General features: G+C 46.7%; 2 protein-coding genes across 3 annotated transcripts in view; both read left to right on the top strand.

The window, feature by feature from the left end:
• The window catches only part of LOC309524847 (monocarboxylate transporter 2-like), a 685,265-nt gene extending 667,299 nt beyond the window's left edge, over positions 1-17,966 (top strand). The window contains exon 5 of the transcript XR_014216026.1: positions 17,949-17,966. The gene's annotated coding sequence lies outside the window, so the exon portion shown is untranslated. The remainder of the gene's footprint in view (positions 1-17,948) is intronic.
• Positions 1-26,398, top strand: part of TAFA1 (TAFA chemokine like family member 1) — a 355,184-nt gene that overhangs the window by 56,297 nt on the left and 272,489 nt on the right. The window lies entirely within an intron of this gene.

Raw genomic sequence — 26,398 nt, 5'->3', positions numbered from 1 at the left:
CAGGTGTGGGTCACCATCCACAAAGATTTAGAGCAGGCATAGGCAAACTCGGCCCTCTAGATGTTTTGGGACTACAACTCCCATCATCCCTGGCCACAGGTCCTGTTAGCTAGGGATGATGGGAGTTGTAGTCCCAAAACATCTGGAGGGCCAAGTTTGCCTATGCCTGACTCAGAGGGATGTTTAGGAAAGCTTTTCATTTTCAAAGCCTTTCGGTCTAGTGGTTTTTTGTGCATATTACAGTTTATTGTGGGGGCCAGGAGGAAGAAATATCAGCCTCTGGGTTTTCTAACAAGGCAGCCCAGGATATATAATTAGTCTTCTTCTTTCACATTAAAGCAGTACTGATGGGGAGACATCTATTATGACTCTGAAGTCTTAATCTCACAACCAGGCAGGATCATGTATTTGGAAATTAGCACAGGCTTTCCTCCTAATTAGAGAAACACCAAACTGCAGGGCAGCAGAGCCAATGAGCTCCACATAGAATCAATGTGAGTGGTGCTCTATCCACTCAGCCTAGATCTTGACATATAAAATAAAACTCAAGTTCTGATTTAAAAAATAAATAAAAATAAAAATCCCTGAAAGGACCTTTTTTTAAAATGGGCATGACTCTGGGGTTGCAGTGCTCATCTTGCTTTATTTGCTGAGGGAACCGGCGTACAGCTTCTGGGTCATGTGGCCAGCATGACTAAGCTGCCTCTGGCGAACCAGAGCAGCACATGGAAACGCTGTTTACCTTCCCGCTGGAGTGGTACCTATTTATCTATTTGCACTGCATGCTTTTGAACAGCTAGGTTGGCAGGAGCAGGGACCGAGCAACAGGAGCTCACCACGCCGAGGGGATTCGAACCGCCGACTTTCTGATCAGCAAGTCCTAGGCTCTGGGGTTTAACCCACAGCACCATCTGTGTCCTTAGCCTTAGGATAGTCAAGGCTTAATATCTTCCTCTTTATATTAGCCTAGGAGAAGAGGGAGAAGTCTAGGAACTAGGGCTGGGCGATATGCACCATTGATGGTAACTGTAATGCAACAAGCCCTGGAGGACCACATATTTGCCATCTAGATGCATTCCTTCAAGAGGTGTTTCAGCTCAAAATAATTTTACATCTCCCACTAGCAGCCTTAGCTTCTTACTTACACTGGGTCAGCTGTCCATTGTTCTTTCTTTTCATTATTTGGAAAGTGGGAAAACCCTGTTCTGAAGTACTCACTTTCCACACCAAAGGGGCCTGCATTCATGAAAAAGTTCAAGTGGATCTTTTCATTTGGTTGTAAGGCTATTAGAGGTTTGCTGAATGCCTGGAGGTTGATTATTAGTTCTTTGAGGAACCAGAATGAATTCCCCCAACCCCAATTGATTCCCCCCCTCCATGCTAAACAATCTCATGGCAGTTAGCAGATTTAAAAGCAGCATTTTAGATGCACCCTTTTCCTGGTGGTTGGAGCAAGTTGCAGTTCTGTGTGCAAAGTGCACTTTTACAGATGGGTATATATATAAAAAAATAACGCTATGTGGTTTCACATATTGATATGGATTTCTGGTTCAAAATTGTCAAACCTTTGCCTTGCAGCTCAAATAATTTTTGATAAAGTCTGCTCATATTTCTATTATGCCACTGTTATGGAGCATTAGAAAAAGGAGAACTCCTGTGGGTTAGCAGAGCATTATTATTTGGTTTCCAGTGGTGTGTACCTTGACACATTTAATTATTTTTGTGTGTGCCTTGAATGAGGAATTATGTTGAATTGTTACAGTAATCTACAATGCAATGCAGTATAATAATAAATAATAATAATAATAGTAATAATAGTAAGCAAGAAGACTTATTGTGCAGTCAGAAAGAGAAAATATATGTGAGAGAATATATACAGTTTCAATTTTGTACAAATAGAATCACAGAATGGTAAAAATACAATGCACTGTAGTTCTATTAGTACATCATATTACAGTCATACCTCATGTTACGTTTGCTTCATGATACGTTTTTTCAGGTTGCATCCCGTGGCAACCCGGAAGTACCAGAAAGGGTTACTTCCGGGTTTTGCCGCTCGCGCATGCACACAAGCGCCAAATTGTGCCGTGCACCTGTACAGATACGGCGCTTCAGGTTGCAGGCTTTTTATGTCGTGAACGGGCCTCCGGAATGGATCCCGTTCGCAACCAAAGATACCACTGTACAAGATCCCTCCTTGTTAATATATTAATGCCATTCACAGTGTGTATTAAAAAAGGATTTGGGCAAAAGATCCCTGCATTGCAGGGGTTGGGCCCAATGACCCTCATGGTCCCTTCCAACTCTACAATTCTATGATTTTATGTTTGGTCATTGGAAGCTCAGATTCTCAACAGGAGGCAAGCTGGCTCACCTGTTATTCAAGTAACATACCATATCATATCTCATATGGCGATAGTTCCTTGAGCTGCTTTAATCATGTCTCGCTTGTAGGCTTCCCACTGGATTTGGGTTGGCCACTGAGAGAACAGGATGCTTGGCTATATGGGCCCTTGGCCTGATCCAGAAGGCTGCTCTTATGTTCCTTAACTAAGACATGAAGAGTATTTACTTCCTGGTAATAATATTCCAGAATTTTTGGTCTGGACCAATATGATTGGGAACCTACAAACCATTTTGTCCTGAAAATGATCTCTCTCTCTCTCTCTCTCTCACACACACACACACACACATTCTGCATCTATTTGATTCTTCCCCATGTATCAAAAAAGGCCACTTTTCTAGGGAAATGCCCATCACCAGAGTCTCACAGTCAAAAACAACACAAGAAGAAACAAAAATTTGAAATAGAAAACTGCAACTTTATAAGGTTTCTCATTTAAAAAACAATAATACAGAAACAAACAAACAAAAAACTTCATTCCCACCAAACCAGGTATTAAACATATTGCATAGAAGAGCAGTTGGAAAAAAATAATAATTTAACCATCACTCAAGTAATAAACATCACACGTGGAAAGCCAGTTGGAAAATATGGGTACTCATGGCCTTCCAGATTCTCTTGAAATGTTTTAATGTGAAGCAAGCCTAATGGAAGGGGATTACATAGCTGTGGGGTCACCTTTCCCTCATAAGCTAGTTAAACTGAGGTAAGTGGTGGGCAAATAAGGAGAGCCCCGGAAGCAGATTTTAAAGTGCAGTCATGAAGATACAGGTGATCTAATAAATAGGCTTCGACCCAAACTATTTAGGTTTTTCAAGGTCAAAACCAGCACTTTAATTTCGGACCCAAACGGCAGCTGATATAGGAAAAAATGTTACTGTTGCTGACTGCCCAGCTCACATTGGACCAGTTGCAGTTTCCAAACCATCTTTAAAGTCCATTTGGCTTTCTAAAGGAATGTTTACCGTATATTACAATCTCCTTGAGGTAGATAGGCACCATGCCTTCTCTCAAGGAGGCATTAACTTATCTCCAAGGTCCAGGCACCCAGTTCTGTCCTCACTGATCATAAAATCCTCGAAGGGCAAAGGTTAAGCAAACATGAAAGAAAATCAGTTACTGAGAAAAGAAGTTGCATTCAAAAATTAACAAAGCATACACAAAATCCCAATTTACCCCTCCTCCTCCATCCAGGACAGATCACTCTAGTTAAATTTATCAAAGTCCAATCTGTGATTTTGTTCTTGTATTTTTTTTCTCTTGTTTTCGTAATTGTTGTTATATATTGGAAATCAAATAATAATAATAATAATAATAATAATAATAATAATAAATCAAGGCAGATATGGTGGGGGTGTGACAATGTCTGGAAGCTGGAGATTCATATTCTTCCTGGCAAATAGGTCACCTTGGATGCTAAGCTATGTCTCTTCTCCATTTTTGACAGTGCCAAGGCTGACCTTACTTCCCAACAATCAATTCTGTATCTGTTGGTTGCTGCTCATCTAGTGATATCTCAAGGGTGGAAGGACGCATTTTGTTATTCTGCGGATCTATGGTTTAAAAAAGTCATGTTCATTGCCATTTCCAAAAAAACTGACTCATAAAGTATGTGCCTCCAGGGGTTATGCAGACCCCCTTTGACTTTGCTTATGCTTGGGGGATGTTTGTGATTTATATGACCAAACAATCTCATGGATGGCACATTCCTAATAATAATAATAATAATAATAATAATAATAATCATATTTATACCCCACTCATCTGACTAGGTTGGCAACATTTATGGGTATTTGGTATGCTTGGTACAAAGATGAGCTTTGCATTCCACTGTGGAATATATTTTATGCCACTCATTCTTATCTGAGCTCTCTATGGTTTTTATATTATTGTCTTGTAATTTAATTCTTCCTGTTTCTATTGCTGCTTTGATTATTACTTTTAGCATGATGTTTGTTTTTTTAACAATTAAAACAAAATCAAAGGGGAGAGAAAGCTTTGTTGACATTCTCATGGCGTTCAGGGATTTTCATGTGCTTATCTTATTTTTGAGGTGGCTCCAGATAATCTCGCTAGCCTACCCAGGTGCCCAATCAAAGCTCAGGAGAAGACAGCATGAGGCAACTCCTTCCAGGGGGCTTTTTCAGATCAGAAAGTGCTGGCACCCAGGGAGGCTCCATAGTGCTGGAGAAACATTTGCTGGAAAGAAAGAATTTACTCGTAAGAAAGAAAAACTACCCTTTCCTTCATCACTTCACAATGATAAGGTATGCTCAAAATCGCCCACCCAATGAAACTCAAAAGAAATGTTCAAGTGTTCTAAGAATGAGAGAGAAAAACGGAAGCCTCTTTCACAGAGGAAGAAAGCCTTTCAGAAGCTGGAGGACATATTTCAGCACAGCACTATTAAAACCCTAAAACTCTATCAGAATCTATCCATAAAACTCAGTACACAGTATGGTATGATCATCCGTAGCATGATACTTCTAGAAAATGTGGCCAAGCAACTTCCTAAGCAAACTGAGAATGAATCCCAAAATGCATGTGCCATTTTGTGCCAATGTGCCAATGTTCCAGCTCCCTCCGTCTCCCTCTCATTGCCCCGAGCCCAGCCAGGAGAATAGATAGCAGACGGACTTCCCAGGGCACATAAGTCAAAGCGTCCCAGCTGCATGCCCTTCTACCTGTTTCTATAGTTCTCCAACTTTCTCCTTCTTTCCATATTGCACTGATAGCTTACTTTCCCCAAGTTGTCACCCACTTAATTCCCACAAAACCCCTGTGAGGTAAGTTAGGCTGGGAGTGAGTGACTGGCCCAAGATCACTCAATGAGCTACATGGCTGAATGGGGGATTTGAATCCTGGTCTCCTGGGTCCCAGTCCATAGCTTGTGTGTGCTACTAAGATTTCAAACCCTTAAAAAGAGAGCTCACCACTACCATGTCATATAGGCTTTCAAACTGCAGCTCACCTATTGATTTCTTGGAAAATTTCCTGAGTACAGTTCTGCTCCTTCCAGTCTGCTCCCTAGGCTTGGCATAGAATCTGGCCCCAAATGAAATGGGTCTGGGGAAGAGAGGTTCTTCATCCACCAGTGACCTGATGGGATGTGGACTCCTCATGCTCCACTCAGAGCAAAAAACTCACAAAGGGTGGCTATGTCATCCTGCCTTTGCTTTGCACATGGGGGACAAACTACGCATGATGCCATGCATTGGATGAATAGTCTTTTAATAGCAATTGAATGAATGTTATTTTTAAATGAATAGCAGGTGTTGGGGGGACTGATTTGAGTGAGGGTCATTGTCAGGAGATGAGGTTGGTCTTTACCCTAATCCATATTCCCATACCTGCTAATCACATTGGAAGGATCCACTGGCACAAACAGGTGGTATTCTTCCAATGCAAACTGATCCAGATAATGCTCCCTGCACCTGCGATTTGCTTTTGAAAAGAAGCAGAATTCATGCGATTTGCTAATTGCACAAATGGTTTCATGTCTACCTTGGACCTGAGGGCAGCCAAATATACACAAAAGGGACTGTGGATCTTTATATAATCAGGATTTCACCATCTACACACAAGAGGGGGATTTTGGCAGGCTTTAGGGGACCCTAAGGTTTGCAGAAGGGACATGGGTGGCGCTGTGGGTTAAAGCACAGAGCCTAGGACTTAGAATCATAGAATCATAGAATCATAGAGTTGGAAGAGACCACAAGGGCCATCGAGTCCAACCCCCTGCCAAGCAGGAAACACCATCAGAGCACTCCTGACATATGGTTGTCAAGCCTCTGCTTAAAGACCTCCAAAGTAGGAGACTCCACCACACTCCTTGGCAGCAAATTCCACTGTCGAACAGCTCTTACTGTCAGGAAGTTCTTCCGAATGTTTAGGTGGAATCTTCTTTCTTGTAGTTTGGATCCATTGCTCCGTGTCCGCTTCTCCGGAGCAGCAGAAAACAACCTTTCTCCCTCCTCTATGTGACATCCTTTTATATATTTGAACATGGCTATCATATCACCCCTTAACCTCCTCTTCTCCAGGCTAAACATGCCCAGCTCCCTTAGCCGTTCCTCATAAGGCATCGTTTCCAGGCCTTTGACCATTTTGGTTGCCCTCCTCTGGACACGTTCCAGTTTGTCAGTGTCCTTCTTGAATTATGGTGCCCAGAACTGGACACAGTACTCCAGGTGTGGTCTGACCAGAGCAGAATACAGTGGCACTATTACTTCCCTTGATCTAGATGCTATACTCCTATTGATGCAGCCCAGAATTGCATTGGCTTTTTTAGCTGCCGCGTCACACTGTTGGCTCATGTCAAGTTTGTGGTCAACCAAGACTCCTAGATCCTTTTCACATGTACTGCTCTCAAGACTTGCCGATCAGAAGGTCGGTGGTTCGAATCCCCGCAATGGGGTGAGCTCCCGTTGCTCGGTCCCTGCTCCTGCCAACCTAGCAGTTCGAAAGCATGTCAAAGTGCAAGTAGATAAATAGGTACCGCTCCGGCGGGAAGGTAAACGGTGTTTCCTTGCGCTGCTCTGGTTTGCCAGAAATGGCTTAGTCATGCTGGCCACATGACCTGGAAGCTGAATGCTGGCTTCCTCAGCCAATAAAGCGAGATGAACACCGCAACCCCAGAGTTGGCCACGACTGGACCTAATGGTCAGGGGTCCCTTTACTTTAAGGTCTGCAGAAGTACAAATACAATTGGGTGTGACCTAAAAAGGGAACCTCCACCCCACAATACTGAGGGTGAACTGAGGGTGCTCAGTTGCTATGGAATGCTGACCGACTGTTGTGAGAGGGGGCAATGGAATGGAATATCATGCAGTCGGGCTTGAGTGACTGGAAACACTGCACAGGAGCACTTCACACTGCAACATTTTGTTCCGGGTCCCCACTTCTATGCTCATGGTAACAAAACAATCCTGTCACTAATATGAGAAAAAAATGAGAATATTTGTTTTGAAACTGCACATTATGTTTAGGTTGGAAACCTGTCCTTTGAACTGGTAGTGTTTCTTGGTAAACTGGGATATCATCCAAAGAATGAACAACCAAGAGGTTGAGGTAGGGCACCCCGTGTTCCTAGCTGTCTCCACAAAACACTCCGTAGTTTCAAATGGCATCCAGATTGAAAGAAGAAGGCCTGAGCTTTTTTGAGCAGTTCTGATGATTAATGGTTGGCTCCCTCCCCTGCAAGAAACTTTATCTTGGCTGTTTAATTTGGCAAAAAGATTTTTTTTTTAAAAAAAGAAACCCACACTTGGCAGCAATCCAAGGCCATGATAAGGGTTTTTGTGATACCACTAATTAACCAAGCAAGATTTGAAAGCACAAATTAGAAAGGAACAAAGAATTTTGAAGCACATCCTTCAGTGTCTTCTTCAATTTGTTCATATATTTTCATTGATTTAAGGTGGTGTTTGGACAGTTCAGCTGCTCTAATTAAGATCCTCGTTCTCTTAAGTACTTATTAAGCACTGATTTTCTTCCTTCTGCCAGCTTCCAGTAATGCATTGTGTTAAAATAAGGAAAACAAGCTGAAATAAATGGTAAAGTTATTCCAATTGGGATTTTCCCGCATTTGTTTACCTCTTTCAAATTGTTAGGCTAGTAATATGTCATATTCTTAATGAAATTAGCTACCCCGTTCCCATTTTCTTTGTAATATCTCTCTAAATATTTTGCTAGTAAGCTCCATTCACAACATTGGGGCAACATGTTTATGATACCATAAAGGGAAACTGGAAGAGGCCACAATATTTTTATATAGGCCCAACTCCCTTTCCCCCACAAGCCATTCCAGAGTTACTGCTTCTTAGTGGACACCACCCTTTGGCTTGGGAAACAATTCTGTACTGTTTAGTCCAGGCTTCCTCAACCTCAGCCCTCCAGATGTTTTGAGACTACACTTCCCAGCATCCCTGACTGCTGGTCCTGCTAGCTAGGGGTCATGGGAGTTGTAGGCCAAAAACATCCGGAGGGTCAAGGTTGAGGAAGCCTGGTTTAGTCTCCAGAACTAACTTCCTCTGAAGAACTGGTATTGTCACCTGCAGCAATTCTGTGAAGGAGAGTTCTAATTTGTCTGACTCTAGACCCTCTTTGACATACAGAGTGGCTCCCCTGCCCTCACTCTGGTCCTTCAAACATTCAGATGCATAGAGCATCTATATGTGCATTATACCCTCTGTTTGAACAGGAACTCTGGAAAGTGAGGGTTCCTGATCACACTCAGAGCCTCCTACCTGCATTCTAGAACCGAGCTTAGAACAATTCTAAGCATGTGTTCAGCTCAAAGCTGGAATTGAAGTGAGATTCTAAAATAGCATGCTCCCACTTGCCTTCACAGCTACCATCAGCTGTTCAACCTGATTTAACCTGGTATGATTTCCTGAATGCTTACTGTTCAGAAGATGCTGGAGTGAGGACAGGGAGAATTAGCTCCTGCTCCTAACCTCACTCAGATTTGACTTCAAGGCAGCAAAGCAGAACTGGGAAGCGGTGAGGAATATGAAAGCCAGTTTCAAAGTGTGCAATTGTCCATAGCTCAGCCGTAGAGCATTTGCTTTGCATGAAGAGGGTTCCGGATTCAACCCCTGGCATCTGCTGGGAGATCTGGGAGAAAGCCTAGTCCAAAAGCCAATCTGTTGGCAGTCATTGGAGACTATACTGAGCTAATGGATCAATGGTCAGAATCAAAACATAGAAGGCAGTGCCCTATGATTCTAACAGAAGCAAGATTGTACTGTATTGACTATGTTTATTTGTTTTTCATGTAAGCACTATATTAGCTGTCGTTCAAAATAAAAGAGTCCCAAATTTGTTTATGATTAATAATAATAATAATAGTTGTTGTTGTTATCATTATATCATTATCATTATCATTATTATTATATTATTATTAATACCCCACCCATCTGGTTGGATTTCCTCAGCTCCCAAAAGAATATTAAAAGCATGATAAAACATCAGACATTAAAAACTCCCCTAAACAGGGTTGCCTTCAGATGTCTTCTAAAAGTTGTTTATTTCCTTGACATCTGATGGGAGGGTGTTCCACAGGGCCGCTGCCACTACCGAGGAGGCTCTCTGCCTGGTTCCCCGTAACGTCACTTCTCGCAGTGAGGGAACTGCCAGAAGGCCCTCGGTGCTGGACCTCAGTGTCTGGGCTGAACGATGGGGGTGGAGACACTCCTTCAGATATACTGGACCAAGGCCGTTTAGGGCTTTAAAGGTCAGCACCAACACTTTGAATTGTGCTCGGAAACGTACTGGGAGCCAGTGTAGTTCTTTCGGGACTGGTGTTATATGGTCTCGGTGGCTGCTCCCAGTCACCAGTCTAGCTGCTGCATTCTGGATTAAATACAATGCAGTATCATCATCACTTGTGAGATCGCCTTTGTCCTTGTATGTCCACTCGACTGCTCCTGCTCTGTTACAGGTGCAACCTAATACTTGTTCCACAGTTCTAAGAAATTAATCTTTCAGAGTAGAATCATAGAATCATAGAGTTGGAAGAGACCACAAGGGCCATCGAGTCCAACCCCCTGCCAAGCAGGAAACACCATCAGAGCACTCCTGACATATGGTTGTCAAGCCTCTGCTTAAAGACCTCCAAAGTAGGAGACTCCACCACACTCCTTGGCAGCAAATTCCACTGTCGAACAGCTCTTACTGTCAGGAAGTTCTTCCTAATGTTTAGGTGGAATCTTCTTTCTTGTAGTTTGGATCCATTGCTCCGTGTCCGCTTCTCTGGAGCAGTAGAAAACAACCTTTCTCCCTCCTCCATGTGACATCCTTTTATATATTTGAACATGGCTATCATATCACCCCTTAACCTCCTCTTCTCCAGGCTAAACATGCCCAGCTCCCTTAGCCGTTCCTCATAAGGCATCGTTTCCAGGCCTTTGACCATTTTGGTTGCCCTCTTCTGGACACGTTCCAGTTTGTCAGTGACCTTCTTGAATTGTGGTGCCCAGAACTGGACACAGTACTCCAGGTGTGGTCTGACCAGAGCAGAATACAGTGGCACTATTACTTCCCTTGATCTAGATGCTATACTCCTATTGATGCAGCCCAGAATTGCATTGGCTTTTTTAGCTGCCGCGTCACACTGTTGGCTCATGTCAAGTTTGTGGTCAACCAAGACTCCTAGATCCTTTTCACATGTACTGCTCTCAAGCCAGGTGTCACCCATCTTGTATTTGTGCCTCTCATTTTTTTTGCCCAAGTGCAATACTTTACATTTCTCCCTGTTAAAATTCATCTTGTTTGTTTTTGCCCAGTTCTCTAATCTGTCAAGGTCGTTTTGAAGTGTGATCCTGTCCTCTGGGGTGTTAGCCACCCCTCCCAGTTTGGTGTCATCTGCAAATTTGATCAGGATGCCCTTGAGTCCATCATCCAAGTCGTTGATAAAGATGTTGAATAAGACCGGGCCCAAGACAGAACCCTGTGGCACCCCACTAGTCACTCTTCTCCAGGATGAAGAGGAACCATTGATGAGCACCCTTTGGGTTCGGTCAGTCAGCCAGTTACAAATCCACTGAGTGGTAGCATAGTCAAGACCGCATTTTACCAGCTTCTTTACAAGAATATCATGGGGCACCTTGTCAAATGCTTTGCTGAAATCAAGGTAGGCTACATCCTTGAGTAGTGGCACTTTGGAAATTCCTGCCTATTGACATCAGGCGGGTGCCTTCACTGTACTCCTAGATAAGACAAGATAGAAGCCACGACTTAAAAGGACTGGGTTCTTTTAATGAAAAAGAAAAAGAACACCAAAAAACCCCAAGCCTTTTCTTTCTGAGGCCAATGGCTTACATCACCCAAAAAGCCACGAAGGGACTGGAAGCAATTAAATGGTAGTACTGGGGAAATATATTCACTGCTACGGCTACTGTCAGGCATAGAGCGAGGCCCGTTAAGAGTATTCCAGAACTGCTCACTTCTTTCCCTCATGGCCTTGCAAACTAACATCCCTAAATCTAAGTGTGCTTGATTGATATTAGGGCTGCAAACGATTGTGCACATGGAAAATATATTTGTAAATGCTCATTAAAAAGAAAGATACTTGGAAGTTGATCGAAATCAATGCTTGTTTGCCTCTTGATTAAAAAAAACACCAAACTCTTAGGAGTTGGGGATGCATCCTAACTCACTATATTTTAATACTGATTAAGTGGTTTTCCAAATTAATCATTAAATAATGTATTCCCTTGTTCCCCAGTTAATCCTTCTATTCACTGCTGTTGTCTTGAATAGCAGGTGTCTATTTAGGTGCCAGGAACACATTATCCTCTCGACTTTTCTTTACCATCCTTTTCTTGTTGCAATTTTAATTCTATTCTACTGTTTTAGGACTGTTGGGTGTTTTTGTTTTGCTTTATGTTAAAATATTTCAGATTTAGGCTGTGTACACATTCCCAACTTGAAACACAGATAGGTTTTCCTCCATTTGGATTGAAGCTAGTTTGGGAGAAAGCTTGTCAAAATGCAGTCTTTCATAAGAAACAGCTGGATAGATACAGGATAGATATGGATTGTGGCTAATGTAATGTGTACACCGTTTTCATATATCTCTACCTATATCTATATATCTATATATCATTTTAATTTGATTTTACAATACAAAATTGAAAAAATAATAATTCAAATACATATCCATATACAGAGATTGCTCCAAATCTAAGAACTCTCTCCCCCCCCTCCTAAGAGTCCTATTTTAAATCTCTGGGCTACTAGCTCCATCTCTGGGCTAGTAGTATCCAAGCGGCTGTTGTTCCATACATAAAAAGTATTTTCTAGTACTTTGGAATATCGGTGTCTGTAATTCCTAATAAAAAAGCTGTGGGAGAGCACTGGGTACAGACTAAATGGGCGTTTGCAAACAGGCTGATTATCTCTGCAAATAGCAAAGGTTTAACAAACTACTTTTTTTTGCAATTCAGAATGATTTAATGGATTTTCATTGCTTTTGATACACCGAGAGACCTTTACTATATATGCTTCCTTTTCTCCCTTCCCCTTTCCACCTCTGCCTAGTAATTTATGCTTACTGCCCTATATCATTGACAGTTAAAATTGTGGTTTGATATGCCTTTCTTTACTGTTGGGGAACAGAATCAGCCAATTAACAGAACATCAATGTCAAGTTTTCTCTCTGGCTCAATGAGGGAAGGAGACCACACTTGGCAGAATTACTTTGATTTTCGTAAATCTCCAACTCTTGGAATCATGAAAAAGCATGAGACTCCCTCTTCTAATTTTGTCCCAAGTTCAACTGGCTACAAGAAAACAAAACTCTATTTTTTCTTTGCCGTTTATTTCATTTCATTTCACTTCTATCCTACCTTTTCCCTCAAGTAGCTCAAGGTGGAGTACATGCTCCCTTAGATTACAGTGGTACCTTGGGTTACAGACGCTGCAGATTACAGACTCCACTAACCCAGAAATAATACCTCGGGTTAAGAACTTTGCTTCAGGATGAGAACAGAAATCGCACGGCGGCAGTGGGAGGCCCCATTAGCTGAAGTGGTACCTCAGGTTAAGAACAGTTTCAGGTTAAGAACGGACCTCCAGAATTAAGTTCTTAACCCGAGTACCACTGTATTTCACAGCAACTCTGTGAGGTAGCTTAGGCTAAGAGGCAGTAACTGGCCCAGAGTCACAAAGTGTGTTTTATAACTGAGTGGGTATTTGAACCCTGGCCTCTGAGGTCATAGTATAACACATGAACCACGCAACACGCTGGCAAGGTACTAAGCAAACATAGAACACTACATGTGAAGGAAGAACAGGATGAACACTGTTCGGTTTCCAGAAATGGAATTAGGCCTTCTGGGTCCAGCATTGGTTTCAGATAATGCTCTTGGAACACATAGTGCAGTTTAAGCTATGGAGGTCTCAAACTGACCAGAGAATGAGGCTGGCTGGGGAAAGTGGGGTCATTGCCTGTTCTGAACTGCAGGCCCAAAGGTGGTGTTGTAGGAAGGATGAAGGGTGTGTGTGTGGTGGCTGCGGTCCGTCCCAGGTGTCACCTGTAGGGCAGCTGAGTGGGAGGAGTCAGGCAGACTCCTCGGAGGCCCCGTGGAGCATCTTGCCCTGGCTCGCCCCACCCCGCAGGTGGCTGACCCTGCCCCTGTGGGTGGCTGGCCCCACCCCTGGGTGCCGAGCAACCGTGCCACCGCAGGCGCCCGATCGGCTTGCTCCGCCGCTGGTTGTACGAGTGGTTTGGTACTGGGATACCAAAGAGGGATGTCAAAAATGCCAGAATGGCCAGTTCTAGTGCTTTATTAAAGAAAACTGTAAAATAACAACACAGCACCCACAGCTCTCAGGGGCAAACACTGCAGAAGCAAGCAATAGTCATGACTTGTCTGCATGCAGGCAGATGTGTTTACATTATTTATACAAAAGACAGCATGTATCAGATTGGCCAGAGCCTCCCGTCTATCCTCCTGACCCATGAGGGCACAGGTGGCAACTCTCCAAGGCTTACAGATAGCTCCCCTCTTGGGGCCGCAGCCCAGCACCCCAGGGCCCTCAGATCAGCATAGCAGCAAAGCAAGCCAATTAACATGTATCAAAGCAAGTGCATATATAAGCATAGGTGAGCTCATCCTTGCAACAAGTACCAACTAGTTTTGGGGTTATCTAGACCCCCAAGATGGCGTACACAGGCCTTCTGGAACAGTCTCGCCTGTGGTTGTCTGAGTGCGAGCGGCTCTGGAATTGATACTGAATATCAGATTGATATTCAACTGAGGCACGTGCATTGCATTGGAGTGGCACAGTGTAATTGAAGCTCCTTGGCTCCATGCTTGCTTTCTGCCGTATCCTGCTCTTCTTCCAAGGACCTTGGGAGAGTTTACTTCTATCGTTAACAGGCGGCTTCCATCAGGACCAATCCTTCTTGGCTTTGGCAGTAGAAGCGCATCCAACCATTCTTTGGAATGCTGACTGTCATTTGTTCTATTCTGATTAGAAACATTTGCTTTGATGCTACAGATATAGTACCCACAGTGCATTAAAAGTGTGGCGGCAGAGGTGTTAATTAAGAGTCGGCTTGAATGTTGCATTTATGCCAACCTGGGAGCTATTCCCACACCTGCATACACAAGTTAATTTAAGAGATACAGCCTGCTGCTCATCTGGGGAAATGGCCTTCGGCTCGCGGTAGAGTGCTTGATTTGCATGCATAAGGTTTCAGGTTCAGTCTCCAGCTAAAAATGATCACAGGGCTGGGTGAGAATTTTCCTCCAGACTTGAATAGGCACAGCCAGAATGAAAACCCCTTCAGTAGATAACCCAATAACCTGACCCAGCATAAGGCAGTTTCACAGCCACCCCTGGGTGAGCAGAAAAAGAGGACGGGATAGATTCATGGAGGATAAGGTTATTCATGGTGTCTAGTCTTTGAAGGTGACACAGAAACTACAATTAATCCAGATTGCGGCTGCTAGACTGGTGACTGGGAGTGGCTGCCAGGACATATAACGCTATAATAATAATAATAATAATAATAATAATAATAATAATAATAATAATTTATTTATACCACACCCATCTGGGTGGGTTTCCCCAGCCACTCTGGGTGGCTTCCAACAAAATATTAATATATAATAGTCCTTCAGATATTAAAAGCTTCCCTAAATAGGGCTGCCTTCAGATGTCTTCTACAAGTCTGGTAGTTGTTTTTTCCTTGGACAACTAGGGCCGGTCCTAAAGGATCTTTACTGGCTCTCAGTACATTTCTGAGCACAGTTCAAAGTGTTGGTGCTGACCTTTAAAGCCCTAAATGGCTTCACCCCTGTATACCTGAAGGAGCATCTCCATCCCCATCATTCGGCCCGGACACTGAAGTCCAGTTCCAAGGGCCTTCTGGCTGCTCTCTCATTGCGAGAAATGAAGTTGCAGGGAACCAGGCAGAGGGCTTTCTCCGTAGTTGAACCTACGCTGTGCAATGCCCTTCCATCAGATATCAAGGAAATAAACAACTATTTGACTTTTAGAAGGCAGCCCTGTATAGGGAAGTTTTTAATGTTTGGTGTTTCATATGTTTCTTTATACTCTGTTGGAAGCTGCCCTGAGTGGCTGGAGCAGCCCAATCAGATGGGTGGGGTAAAAGAAACAAATTATCATTATAATTATTAACATCATCTGGTTGCCCACTATGAAAACTGGATGCCAGGGGCAGAGGAAGGGGGGTGCGGTAAGTGCGGTTTGCCCCAGGTGTGCCCATTGGGGGGTTGAGAAAATGGTGGGTGGCACTCACCGTGGGGCTTGCAGCATGCCCAAGCCATTCTTCTCTCCTGGGAATGATGCGGTGGCTTGGGCACCCACAGGCTCCGTGCTCCCCCAAACGGTCCGCCCACTGCCTCCTCCTCAGCTGTAGGGTGGCTCAGTGGGCGGAGGCAGGCAGACTCCTTGGAGGTCCCGCAGAGCATCCTGCCCTGACTTGTCCTGGCCCCACCCCTGGGCACAGGGCACACGCGCCACCCCAGGCGCCCAATTGGCTTGCCTCCACCGCTGACTGGACCAAATGGGCCACTGGCCTGATCCAGCAGGCACTTCTTGTGTTCTTATTTTCAAAGAACTATAGAGCATGAAGGGATCTCAAAGGATATCTACTCCAGTGTAGGAAGCCTGCTACAACAGAAGAAGAAGAAGAGCTTGGATTTGATATCCCTCCTTTCACTCCCTTTAAGGAGTCTCAAAGCGGCTAACATTCTCCTTTCCCTTCCTCCCCCACAACAAACACTCTGTGAGGTGAGTGGGGCTGAGAGACTTCAGAGAAGTGTGACTAGCCCAAGGTCACCCAGCAGCTGCAAGTGGAGGAGCGGAGACGCGAGCCCGGTTCACCAGATTACGAGTCCACCGCTCTTAACCACTACACCACACTGGCTCTCACAGCACCCCTAATAGTTGGCGTTAAGGCCTCTGATGAAAGAGAGTCCACTTTACAAACCAGACCATTCCAAACTCATTTTTAAAGTTTTGGTTTGCCATGATCCATCTTGAATCCTGTCTGGAGGCATGACTATCCCTTCCAGTTTGGTGTCACATGCAGATTAAATCTGGGTGTGTGTTTGTTTGTTTGTTTTGTAAATCTACATTAACTAAATGCACACACTTGTAGACCAACTCAATGCTGGTCAACCGCCGAAAGCTTCAGCTCTTTTGAAAGTTCTGGGCATTCCAGTCAGACTCTCGTATTAGGATTTCACATATTTATTTTGTTATGTGCTTGAATCCATTCAACACAACAGAAAGGGAGTATGCAAATCCGCTTTGATGTGAACATGATTATCATCAATAGTATTTGTCCATGCATGTGAGCTTCTTGCTACCTCAGTAACTGTTATCTCATTTAATAAGTATTTGGGCCGAGTCGGGAATTGCTACACAGAGTGCTTCGGTGCTGGAATTGTGGTTACATTTACTGCTTCACTGAGCTTCTTTACAGATCTAGTCGTGGGAAGGCTTTTTAAATAAGTTGCCTTCAGCTTAATTAATTAAATTTTGTAATTGTGCTGGCTCTCAGCCGCAGTATTAGGTAGAAACTGGTGTTTAATTTAAAAGCTTCAATTGGGTTTGGGATGAGGGTCAGTTGCTGTTGCTGGAAAATTGTTGTTGTTGTTCACATCACCCATCTACCTTATTAAGTAGTTTCGGCTCTTGTGGTTGCAATGGCACTGTCTATTCAACTCTGGCAGCACAGCTAGGTCTAGATCAAGGACAAACTTGGTGCCCAGACCAAATCAACAAGGACTGTCAAAACAATGAAATTTATCACAATGCATGGAGTTCACCTATACTGAGTAAGGTAAAGGACCCCTGGGTGGTTAAGTCCCGTTGAATTTGACTATGGGGTGCAAGGCTTATCTCCGCTTTCAGGCCGATGAAGCCAGCGTTTGTCTGCAGAAAGCTTTTCCGGGTCATGTGGCTAGCATGACTAAACCTCTTCTGGTGCAACGGGGCACTGTGACGAGTGCTAGAGCGCATGGAAACACCATTTACCTTCCCGCAGCAGCGGTACCTATTTATCTACTCATGCTGGTATGCTTTCGAACTGCTAGGTTGGCAGGAGCTGGGACAGAGCAACGGGAGCTCACCCCGCCGTGTGGGTTCGAAGTGCTGACCTTACGATCTGCAAGCCTAAGAGGCTCAGTGGTTTAGACCACAGCGCCACCTGCATTCCTCTACCTGTACTGAGTGCGTGTGCCTTAGAATGCTTAAATAAAATGCTGCTCTCATAGAAGTCATAAAGCCGGCAGCTTTTTGATGGTGCTTTTGTAAGCATGCATGGAGTTGGCATTGGAAGACTGCAGTTGCTGAGATGGCAACAAGGGACTGAGGAAACTCAGGTCCCAGTCCAAGCAAAAAGTGTAACACGGCATGAGTCTCAGGCAAAATTTGCCTCCATGGTTTGTTGCCTGTACTGCACAGAGAGGTGGAACTGTGCTTATCCATGTTTTAAAGATTTCCTCAGACTGAAATGCATCCCCAGTGCACAGGATCAGGACCCACATTAAGACAAGAGCATAAGAAGGCCCTGCTGGATCAGGCTAAGGGACCATTGAATCTAGCATCCTGTTCTCACAGCAGCCAACCAGACGCCTGTGGGAAGCCCACAAGCAGCACTCAGGCACAAAGGTACTTGTGGTTTCTGGAAATGGGTAGAAGTGCTGCTTCCAGCTGTGGAGACAGAGCATAGCCATCATGCCTAGTAGTCTTTGATAGTCCTCTCCTCCATAAATTTGCGTATTCCTGTTTCAAAGCCATCTAGGCTGGTGAAGAAGAAGAGTTTGGATTTGATATCCCGCTTTATCACTACCCTAAGGAGTCTCAAAGTGGCTAACATTCTCCTTTCCCTTCCTCCCCCACTACAAACACTCTGTGAGGTGAGTGAGGCTGAGAGACCTCAAAGAAGTGTGACTGGCCCAAGGTCACCCAGCAGCTGCATGTGGAGGAGCAGGGAAGTGAACCCGGTTCACCAGATTACGAGTCCACCGCTCTTAACCACTACACCACTCTGGCTCTCTGGTGAGCATCACTGCCTCCTGTGGGAGTGATTTCCATAGTTTAACTATGTGCTGCATGAAGAAGTACTTTATTTAGTATAATAGATTAACAGAACTGTAGAGTTGGAAGGGACCTTGAGGGCCATGTACTTCAAAAGTACTTTCTTTAAAGATAAATGTGGTACAACTAGGGATGGTGGACAAATCTGTCCATTTTGATTCTCTGAGTTTTTCATTTTTCTATTTCTGCATTCAGTTTTCCATATTTCCACATCACTTTGCAATTTTCTTTCTTTCTTTCTTTTTCTTTTTTAAAAAAATATCCCTGAAAAGTCACCGCCATTTTAGTGCAAATTTCTCCTACTGAACACATTTTCGTATATGCACATTTCCCCCCCCCCAGGAATTTCCCCACTATAACATTTTTTTGTATGTTACTTTCACAAATATGTGCATTTTTATGTACACCCCCCTCCCAAATAGATGCCCCTTTGTGCATTTGGTTAGAGAACGGCATTGCAAAATTCAAGGAAGTACAAGTTTTGAATATTCAGTTCACATATTGGTTCTAGAATGTGCAAATTAGGTACAAATAAAATTGAATTTCTCACCAATCGCTAATACAGCTCAGCTCACTTCTTCATCTCTCCACCACATTAGGCTATGGGGTAGGGTGTGGAACAGCAGAAGAGTCACAGGGATTCCTTTGTTTGTTTGCATGCATATATATATATATATATATATATATATATATATATGCTTTCGTAGATTTTCACGGGTACAGGAATGCAGGTTTTGGTGTCTTCGGGTGTCTTCCCGTGTAAGAGTCGGGGTGTCTGGGCGACGTTTCGACGAGGTCTCACTCGTCATCTTCAGGCTGGTGCTTTCGGCTTCTTGTTACTGGAACAAGAAGCCGAAAGCACCAGCCTGAAGATGACGAGTGAGACCTCGTCGAAACGTCGCCCAGACACCCCGACTCTTACACGGGAAGACACCCGAAGACACCAAAACCTGCATATATATAGGCCTACACCCCAAAATACAATTCACTATGGAAATAGAAGACAACAACCAACTCCCCTTTCTTGACGTCCTAATCTACAAAAAACCTGATGGCTCCCTAGGACACACTATCTACCGGAAAAAAACACACACCAACCGCTACTTACATGCACAATCACACCACCACCCTGCACAAATAAACTCCGTAGCCAAGACTCTCATCTCCAGAACCAAACGCCTGGCTGACAAAGACCACTTGACAACTGAGTTACAGAATCTCTCAAATGTGTTAATTGCCAATGGATACCAGAAAAACAGGGTTACGAAGCTAATCCAAAAAGAAACACCCCCCAAAAACCAAGAAACAGAAGAAAACAATGGCTTGGCCCTCCTTCCTTATATCAAGGGCACTACAGACAAAATCAGCAAAATCCTCCATAAACACAATATCAAAACAGCCTTCTGCACCAACCAAAAAATAGCCAATATCCTCAGAAACCCAAAAGACAAAATCCAGCTGGAAAACCAAGGGGTCTATGAAATACCCTGCAAAGTCTGCCCAGCCACGTACATTGGACAAACAAACAGACGAATAAATGCACGTATCGCAGAACACAAGAATGCCGTCAAAAAAGAAGAAAAAACTTCCTCTCTTTTCCAACACATGAAAGAAACAGGACATGAAATTAATTTTGCAGATTCCAAATTGCTCTTTAACATGGAACATCACCACAAGAGAATAATCATGGAAGCCATCGAGATAGAGAAACACCCTCACAACATGAACAAGCGTGACGACACGTCCCGCCTGCCAGACATCTGGAAATTAGCCCTCCCCACAAAAACCGACACCAGAACCAGAGGCACACAGAACGCCGTCACCAATCAACCACACCAGACCCAAACCCAGACCCTCTCCACAGACATATTACAGACTCCATCCAGTAGCCAAACTATAGTGGCACCTCCGGATGCTGCACCCCCCTGCAATCCCTACACAGATCTGGCTGGCACAAGGCACAAAACCACAGCTCGCCCCTATACACGAAGCCAAGCCAGAGCACAACTAAATGCAGCACAGCCATCTTCTCAGAAAAACTCTTCACAAGCTCAAGAGGTCAAGACACAAAAGCTTTAGCAACTAATCTACACTTAATGACCCACCCAGTGGTATTCAGAATATCACTCATGAAATCACTCAAGATATCCCTCAAGTAATTAAGGAACAAAAGAAGAAGAGGCACACTAATCTAGGAACTTCCTCTCTGCCCAGAACGTTGGAGGCTATACACCACACCCCTCAACAGTATTTATAGGAACTCAAACACCAGATTCTGCTCTGTTCCAGTAACAAGAAGCCGAAAGCACCAGCCTGAAGATGACGAGTGAGACCTCGTCGAAACGTCGCACAGACACCCCGACTCTTACACGGGAAGACACCCGAAGACACCAAAACCTGCATTCCTGTACCCGTGAAAATCTACGAAAGCATATATATATATATATATATATATATATATATATATATATATATAGGACGCGGGTGGCGCTGTGGGTTAAAGCCTCAGCGCCCAGGGCTTGCCGATCGAAAGGTCGGCAGTTCGAATCCCCGTGGCGGGGTGCGCTCCCGCTGCTCGGTCCCAGCGCCTGCCAACCTAGCAGTTCGAAAGCACCCCCGGGTGCAAGTAGATAAATAGGTACCGCTTACCAGCGGGAAGGTAAACGGCGTTCCGTGTGCTGCGCTGGCTCGCCAGATGCAGCTTTGTCACGCTGGCCACGTGACCCAGAAGTGTCTCCGGACAGCGCTGGCCCCCGGCCTATAGATGTGAGATGGGCGCACAAACCCCAGAGTCTGTCAAGACTGGCCCGTTCGGGCAGGGGTACCTTTACCTTTACCTTTTATATATATTGTCAGGGGTTTAGGAGCAGAGGCAAGGGCAAGGGAGGAAACAGAGAGCGAAGGGGAGGAGGCAGAAGAAAAGATGAGTGATGACGACGACCCGAGATCTCCGAGTCTTTCCAGTGAATCGGAGGATTCACAGAAAGGAGCACCAGTGGCCAGGGCAAGGGGGGAGTCTAGGGGGGCACCCCAGGAAGATAGAGCCAGAGGGGACTCAGAGGAGAGCAGTTGGAAATCGGGACCAGCGTCACCGCCAGAGAGCAGGGAAGAGGAAGGGAGCCAGGGGGCAAGCGCTGGCAGCTCACCACAGGAGGGAGGGCATGAGTCAGGAGTGGCCACACCTCCATCGGGGAGCGAAGAAACGGTTAAGAGGAAAGTGGAAGGTTGGGCGCGCGCGCCAAGTTCAAATGCAGAGGAAGGCGGCGCAGTAAGCAGCCCGGAAAGGGAGCCAGGTCCTAAAGCCCGGCGCAAGGAGGCAGGAGGGTCCGGGTCAGCGTCAGAAGAATCCCGGAAGGAAGAAGCCCCGGGGGGTAGAGGGACCCAGAGGAGGACAGTCAGGCGGAAAAGGTGGAGCAGGGCTAGGATATTAAGTTGGTGCGCACGGGGCGGAGACTCAGACGGAGCTTCGTCGATCTAGCTACTAGACGTAGAGTTGCGCGCAGCAGCGTGAGAATGGAAACTGTAATTCAATAAAGACTTTTACTTAATGATCGCTGGCTAGCGTGATCCTCTGTGAGCTAGGATCTTCAAGCAGCTCTGACAGTAAGCTCCGTCTCAAAATTGTGGGCATCTACAGCCCCGAGGAGGGGAGAGAAACAGGTGCCTACTAGTGAGCTCACGAACAGCAGACGACATGACGGCTGAGCAGCAGATAGAGGAACTCAGAAAAGCAGTGGCACAACTGAATGCCGAGGCTCTCGCATCCAGGAAGAGAGAGGAGGAGGCAGCTGCCGCCTGCAGGGATCTCCAGGTCAGGTTAGACGTGCTGACGAAGCAGACACCCCGGCAGGAGGGAATTGGGTTGGCGAGACGAACAGGCGGGCTGGTCTCTCACTTCGATGGGAACCTGCAACAGTATCCCAACTTTAGAGCAGACGTACTGTGCGCACTGCAACTGCTGCATAAAGGCTTTAGAGATGAGCAAGAGAGAGTGGGATTCATCATGTCCCATTTGCATGGGGATGCTAAAGCATGGCTACGCAATTTATGGAGAGATAAGGATCCGGCGCTCCAGAATGCAGATGCCTTTATTAAAGCGATGGATGGGTGTTTTTTATCAAGTATTGACGTGGATCTTGCCCGGAAGGAGGTGCATGGACTAAGACAAGGGAGGGCCAGCGTCAGACAGTACCATGCCCGCTTTTTCGCCTTGGTCAGTGCCCTGGAATGGGACAGAGATTCGGCCCCGGTAAGAGACCTCTTTTGGGAGGGGCTGCACAGCTCGATTAAAGATGAGATCGCGAGGGGGGAGAGACCCCGAACCACCCAGGAGGTCGTTCAGAGGGCACTGGCAGTGGGGGTGAGGCTGGAAGAACGTCCGTGGAGCAGGGACGAAGGGCGTGGAGGGCGCGAACCAGCCAGGGGCCCCTCCTTCCTTCCCAGAGAAGCAGCGCGGGCGCAATCCACGCCTCCGCCAGGAGGAGGAGCCGAACCTATGGAGGTTGGAGGTGCAAGGGCTCAGTCAGCAACCAGAGCCCTAGCACCGGCAGCAGTGAAAGCGAAGCCTCCTAGAGGGAACAGGAAGTGTTACGTCTGTGAGGAGCCAGGGCATATGGCGAAAGAGTGTCCCCAGAGGCTCCACAAGCTCACTGCAGCCTCAGCAATGGTGACTGCAGCAACGCAGCAAGGAGGACCACAGCAGGGAAACGAAGCAGTCTGGCTGGAGGAAGAGGCCCTGGGGCCCAGCCAGACGTGTTAGTGACGCAGTCCCCAGAGATTTTACAGCCCGTGAACCCCCTCCCGCCCAAACCAGTGGTGAGGCTCACCGCATCTCTCCAGCTGCCCAATGGAATCACCATGGACGTGCCAATTACTATCGACTCGGGCAGCAACGCGGACTTTATAGGGCAGGAGTTTGTCGACAAGCACGCTATACAGTTGCTGCCGGCCACACTGCCCCTGCAGGTTGTCACGGTGGATGGCAGGGAGTTGCTAGGGGGGCAAGTGGTGAAGCAGACGCCGCCAATGGCGATGCGACTTGGGAATCACAAAGAAATCATCAGCTTCAATGTCACTCAACTATCAGATACGCCCATTGTATTGGGAATGAGTTGGCTGGACAAGCACAGCCCAACGCTGGCTTGGTACCAGAGGCAGCTGATCTTCGGCTCTTCCTTTTGTGCTGAACACTGCATCGTGCCCCGGCAGGAAGGAGAGGAAGAGGAGTCACAGCTGCTGCTAGGCACGCTGCAAGTGATTCCCCACAAGTATGCAGAATTTTTGGAAGTTTTCTGCGAGAAGGAGGCGGACAGGCTACCCCCTCACAGACCATATGACTGCAAAATTGACCTGCTTCCGGGGGCAGCGCTGCCTAAAGGGAAACTGTATTCCATGTCAGAGGACGAGCTGCAGGAACTCAAAGAGTTCCTAGATCATAATTTGGAGCGCGGTTTCATCCGAGAGTCCAAGGCAGCGGGGGGCAGTCCTGTATTCTTTGTTAAAAAGCGAGACACGCCCCAAAAAAGACTGGTCGTGGACTATCGCATTTTAAACAATGGGACCAAGCCGTCGGACTTCCCCATGCCCCGAATAGACGACCTCCTGGCGAAGGTGCGGAAGGGAAAAGTGTTCACCAAGTTAGACCTGCGAGGGGCGTACAACCTCATTCGCATGCGGGAGGGAGATGAGTGGAAGACGGCCATGTTCACGCCCCTGGGTACCTACGAATACAGAGTTATGCCTTTTGGATTGCAAAATGGCTCCCACGTTTTTCAAGCTTTCATGCATCACGTGTTGGCGGGACTTCTCTACAAGACGTGCGTCTGTTTCTTAGATGACATCCTGATCTTTTCGGAATCGCAGCAGGAGCATGACAGACACGTCAAGGAAGTGCTGACCAGACTAAAGCAACATAGGCTCTACGCCAAGCTGGAGAAGTGCCAATTTGACGTGACGGAGGTGGATTTTCTGGGCTACAAGTTGTCTGACAAGGGGCTCACCATGGACAGCGCCAAGGTTCGAGCGGTATTGGATTGGAAGAGTCCACGCAACCGGAAAGAGGTCCAAAGGTTTGTCGGCTTTGCGAACTTCTATCGCAAGTTTATCAAGGGCTTCGCTATGCAGACAGCGGCCATCACAGACACGCTTAGCTCCAAGAAAAAGAAGTTCGTTTGGACAGAGGTGGCGGAGCAGTCCTTTCAGGCACTCAAGCGTCTCTTCGCGTCGGAAGAGCAGCTGCTTCACGTCAACCCCAGCAGGCCGATGAGGGTGGAGACAGACGCCTCGGACAGAGCCGTGGGGGCGGTCCTGCTGCAAAAGGACCAGCAGGGGGTGTGGCGGCCGGGAGCGTTTTACTCCAGGAAGCTCAGCAAGTCCGAGCAGAACTACACCATCTGGGACAGGGAGTTGCTGGCCATTCATGCAGCGTTCAAAGCGTGGAGGCACTTCCTGATCGGCGCCAAGCACACGGTGCAGGTTTGCACGGACCACAAGAATCTGGAGCACTGGCGCACGGCACAGTTCCTAAACCAGAGGCAGATACGTTGGGCTGAGTTTTTTGCGAACTTCGACTTCCGCATAGAGTATGTCCCGGGGGACACTAACATCATGGCGGACGCCCTCTCCCGTAAGCCACAGTATCTGGAGGACGCAACGCCAGCGGCCGCCATGCACATCTTCGCACCAACAGTATGGGCGTGCGCCGCGGCCACCGTGGACCTGGAGGCGGTGCGGCGAGCGTTGCAGGATGACTCCTTCGCGCAAGCAAAGATGGCAGAGGTGCAAAGGGGCAAGGCTGAGGCCGACGGTTTCCAGCTACGAGATGGATTGCTCATCCGTAAAGGGGCCATCTACGTACCGGGAGACGACCTTCGCGCCAAGGTGCTGCAGCAGCTGCACGACGCGCCCACGGCCGGGCACTTTGGCAAGGAGAAGACGGTGGAATTAGTCGCCAGAGACTTCTGGTGGCCTGGAATGAGAGGGGAGGTCGCAGACTACGTGGCGAGGTGTGACACCTGCCAGAGGGCCAAACCAGTGCACAGACCGCCGGCAGGACTGTTGGAACCGCTGCAAACTCCGGTCGAACCTTGGGAAAGGGTGGCTCTGGACTTTGTCACAGATCTGCCCAGCTCGAGGGGCAAGACAGCAGTGCTGGTGGTGGTGGACCTGTTTTCCAAGATGGCACATTTCATTCCGTGTGCGAAGGTGGCCACGGCGGAGCAAACCGCCAAACTGTTCATAGACCACGTGTTCAAGGTTCACGGTCTGCCGCGGTCTATTCTGTCCGACCGCGGGCGGCAGTTCATCTCGAATTTCTGGCAGAAGCTGATGGGCTTCCTAAACGTCAAGATCAACCTGGCGTCGGCGAGACACCCGCAGACCAACGGGCAAGCGGAGCGGGTCAATGCCATCATGCAGCAGTACCTGAGATGCTATGCGAATCAACAGCCTGCGACGTGGGTGGATTACCTGCCGCTTGCCGAGTTCGCCTACAACAACACGAAGCACGTGTCCACGGGGGTCACGCCGTTCTTCGCCAACAACGGGAGGCACCCCAGAACCTTCCCGGGACTGGAAAGAATGGGGGAGGGGGAGCCGCAGACAGCAGATGCGTTCGCGTCGGAGCTGCAGGAAGTCCACGATCAGCTGAGGCGCCACCTGGAGCTGGCCAAACACGCATACAAGGTACAAGCGGACAGGCACAGAAGGGTTGGCGAAGAGCTCCACGTGGGAGACTGGGTCTGGTTAGCAGCCCACGCAGTGCCGGCCAGGTCGTTGGCCAAGAAGAAACTAGGGCATAAACAACTGGGGCCCTACCAAGTCGAAGAGCAGGTCAACCCGGTAGCTTTCAGACTGGCACTTCCGGAGGGTTCCAGAATGCATCCGGTGTTCCACAGATCGGTGCTCACT

The sequence above is a fragment of the Podarcis vaucheri genome, assembly GCF_965113315.1.
Source record: "Podarcis vaucheri genome assembly, chromosome: 2".
Lineage (NCBI taxonomy): Eukaryota > Metazoa > Chordata > Lepidosauria > Squamata > Lacertidae > Podarcis > Podarcis vaucheri.
The sequence above is the reverse complement of the archived record's forward strand: the minus strand, read 5'-3'. Positions and strand labels throughout refer to the sequence as shown.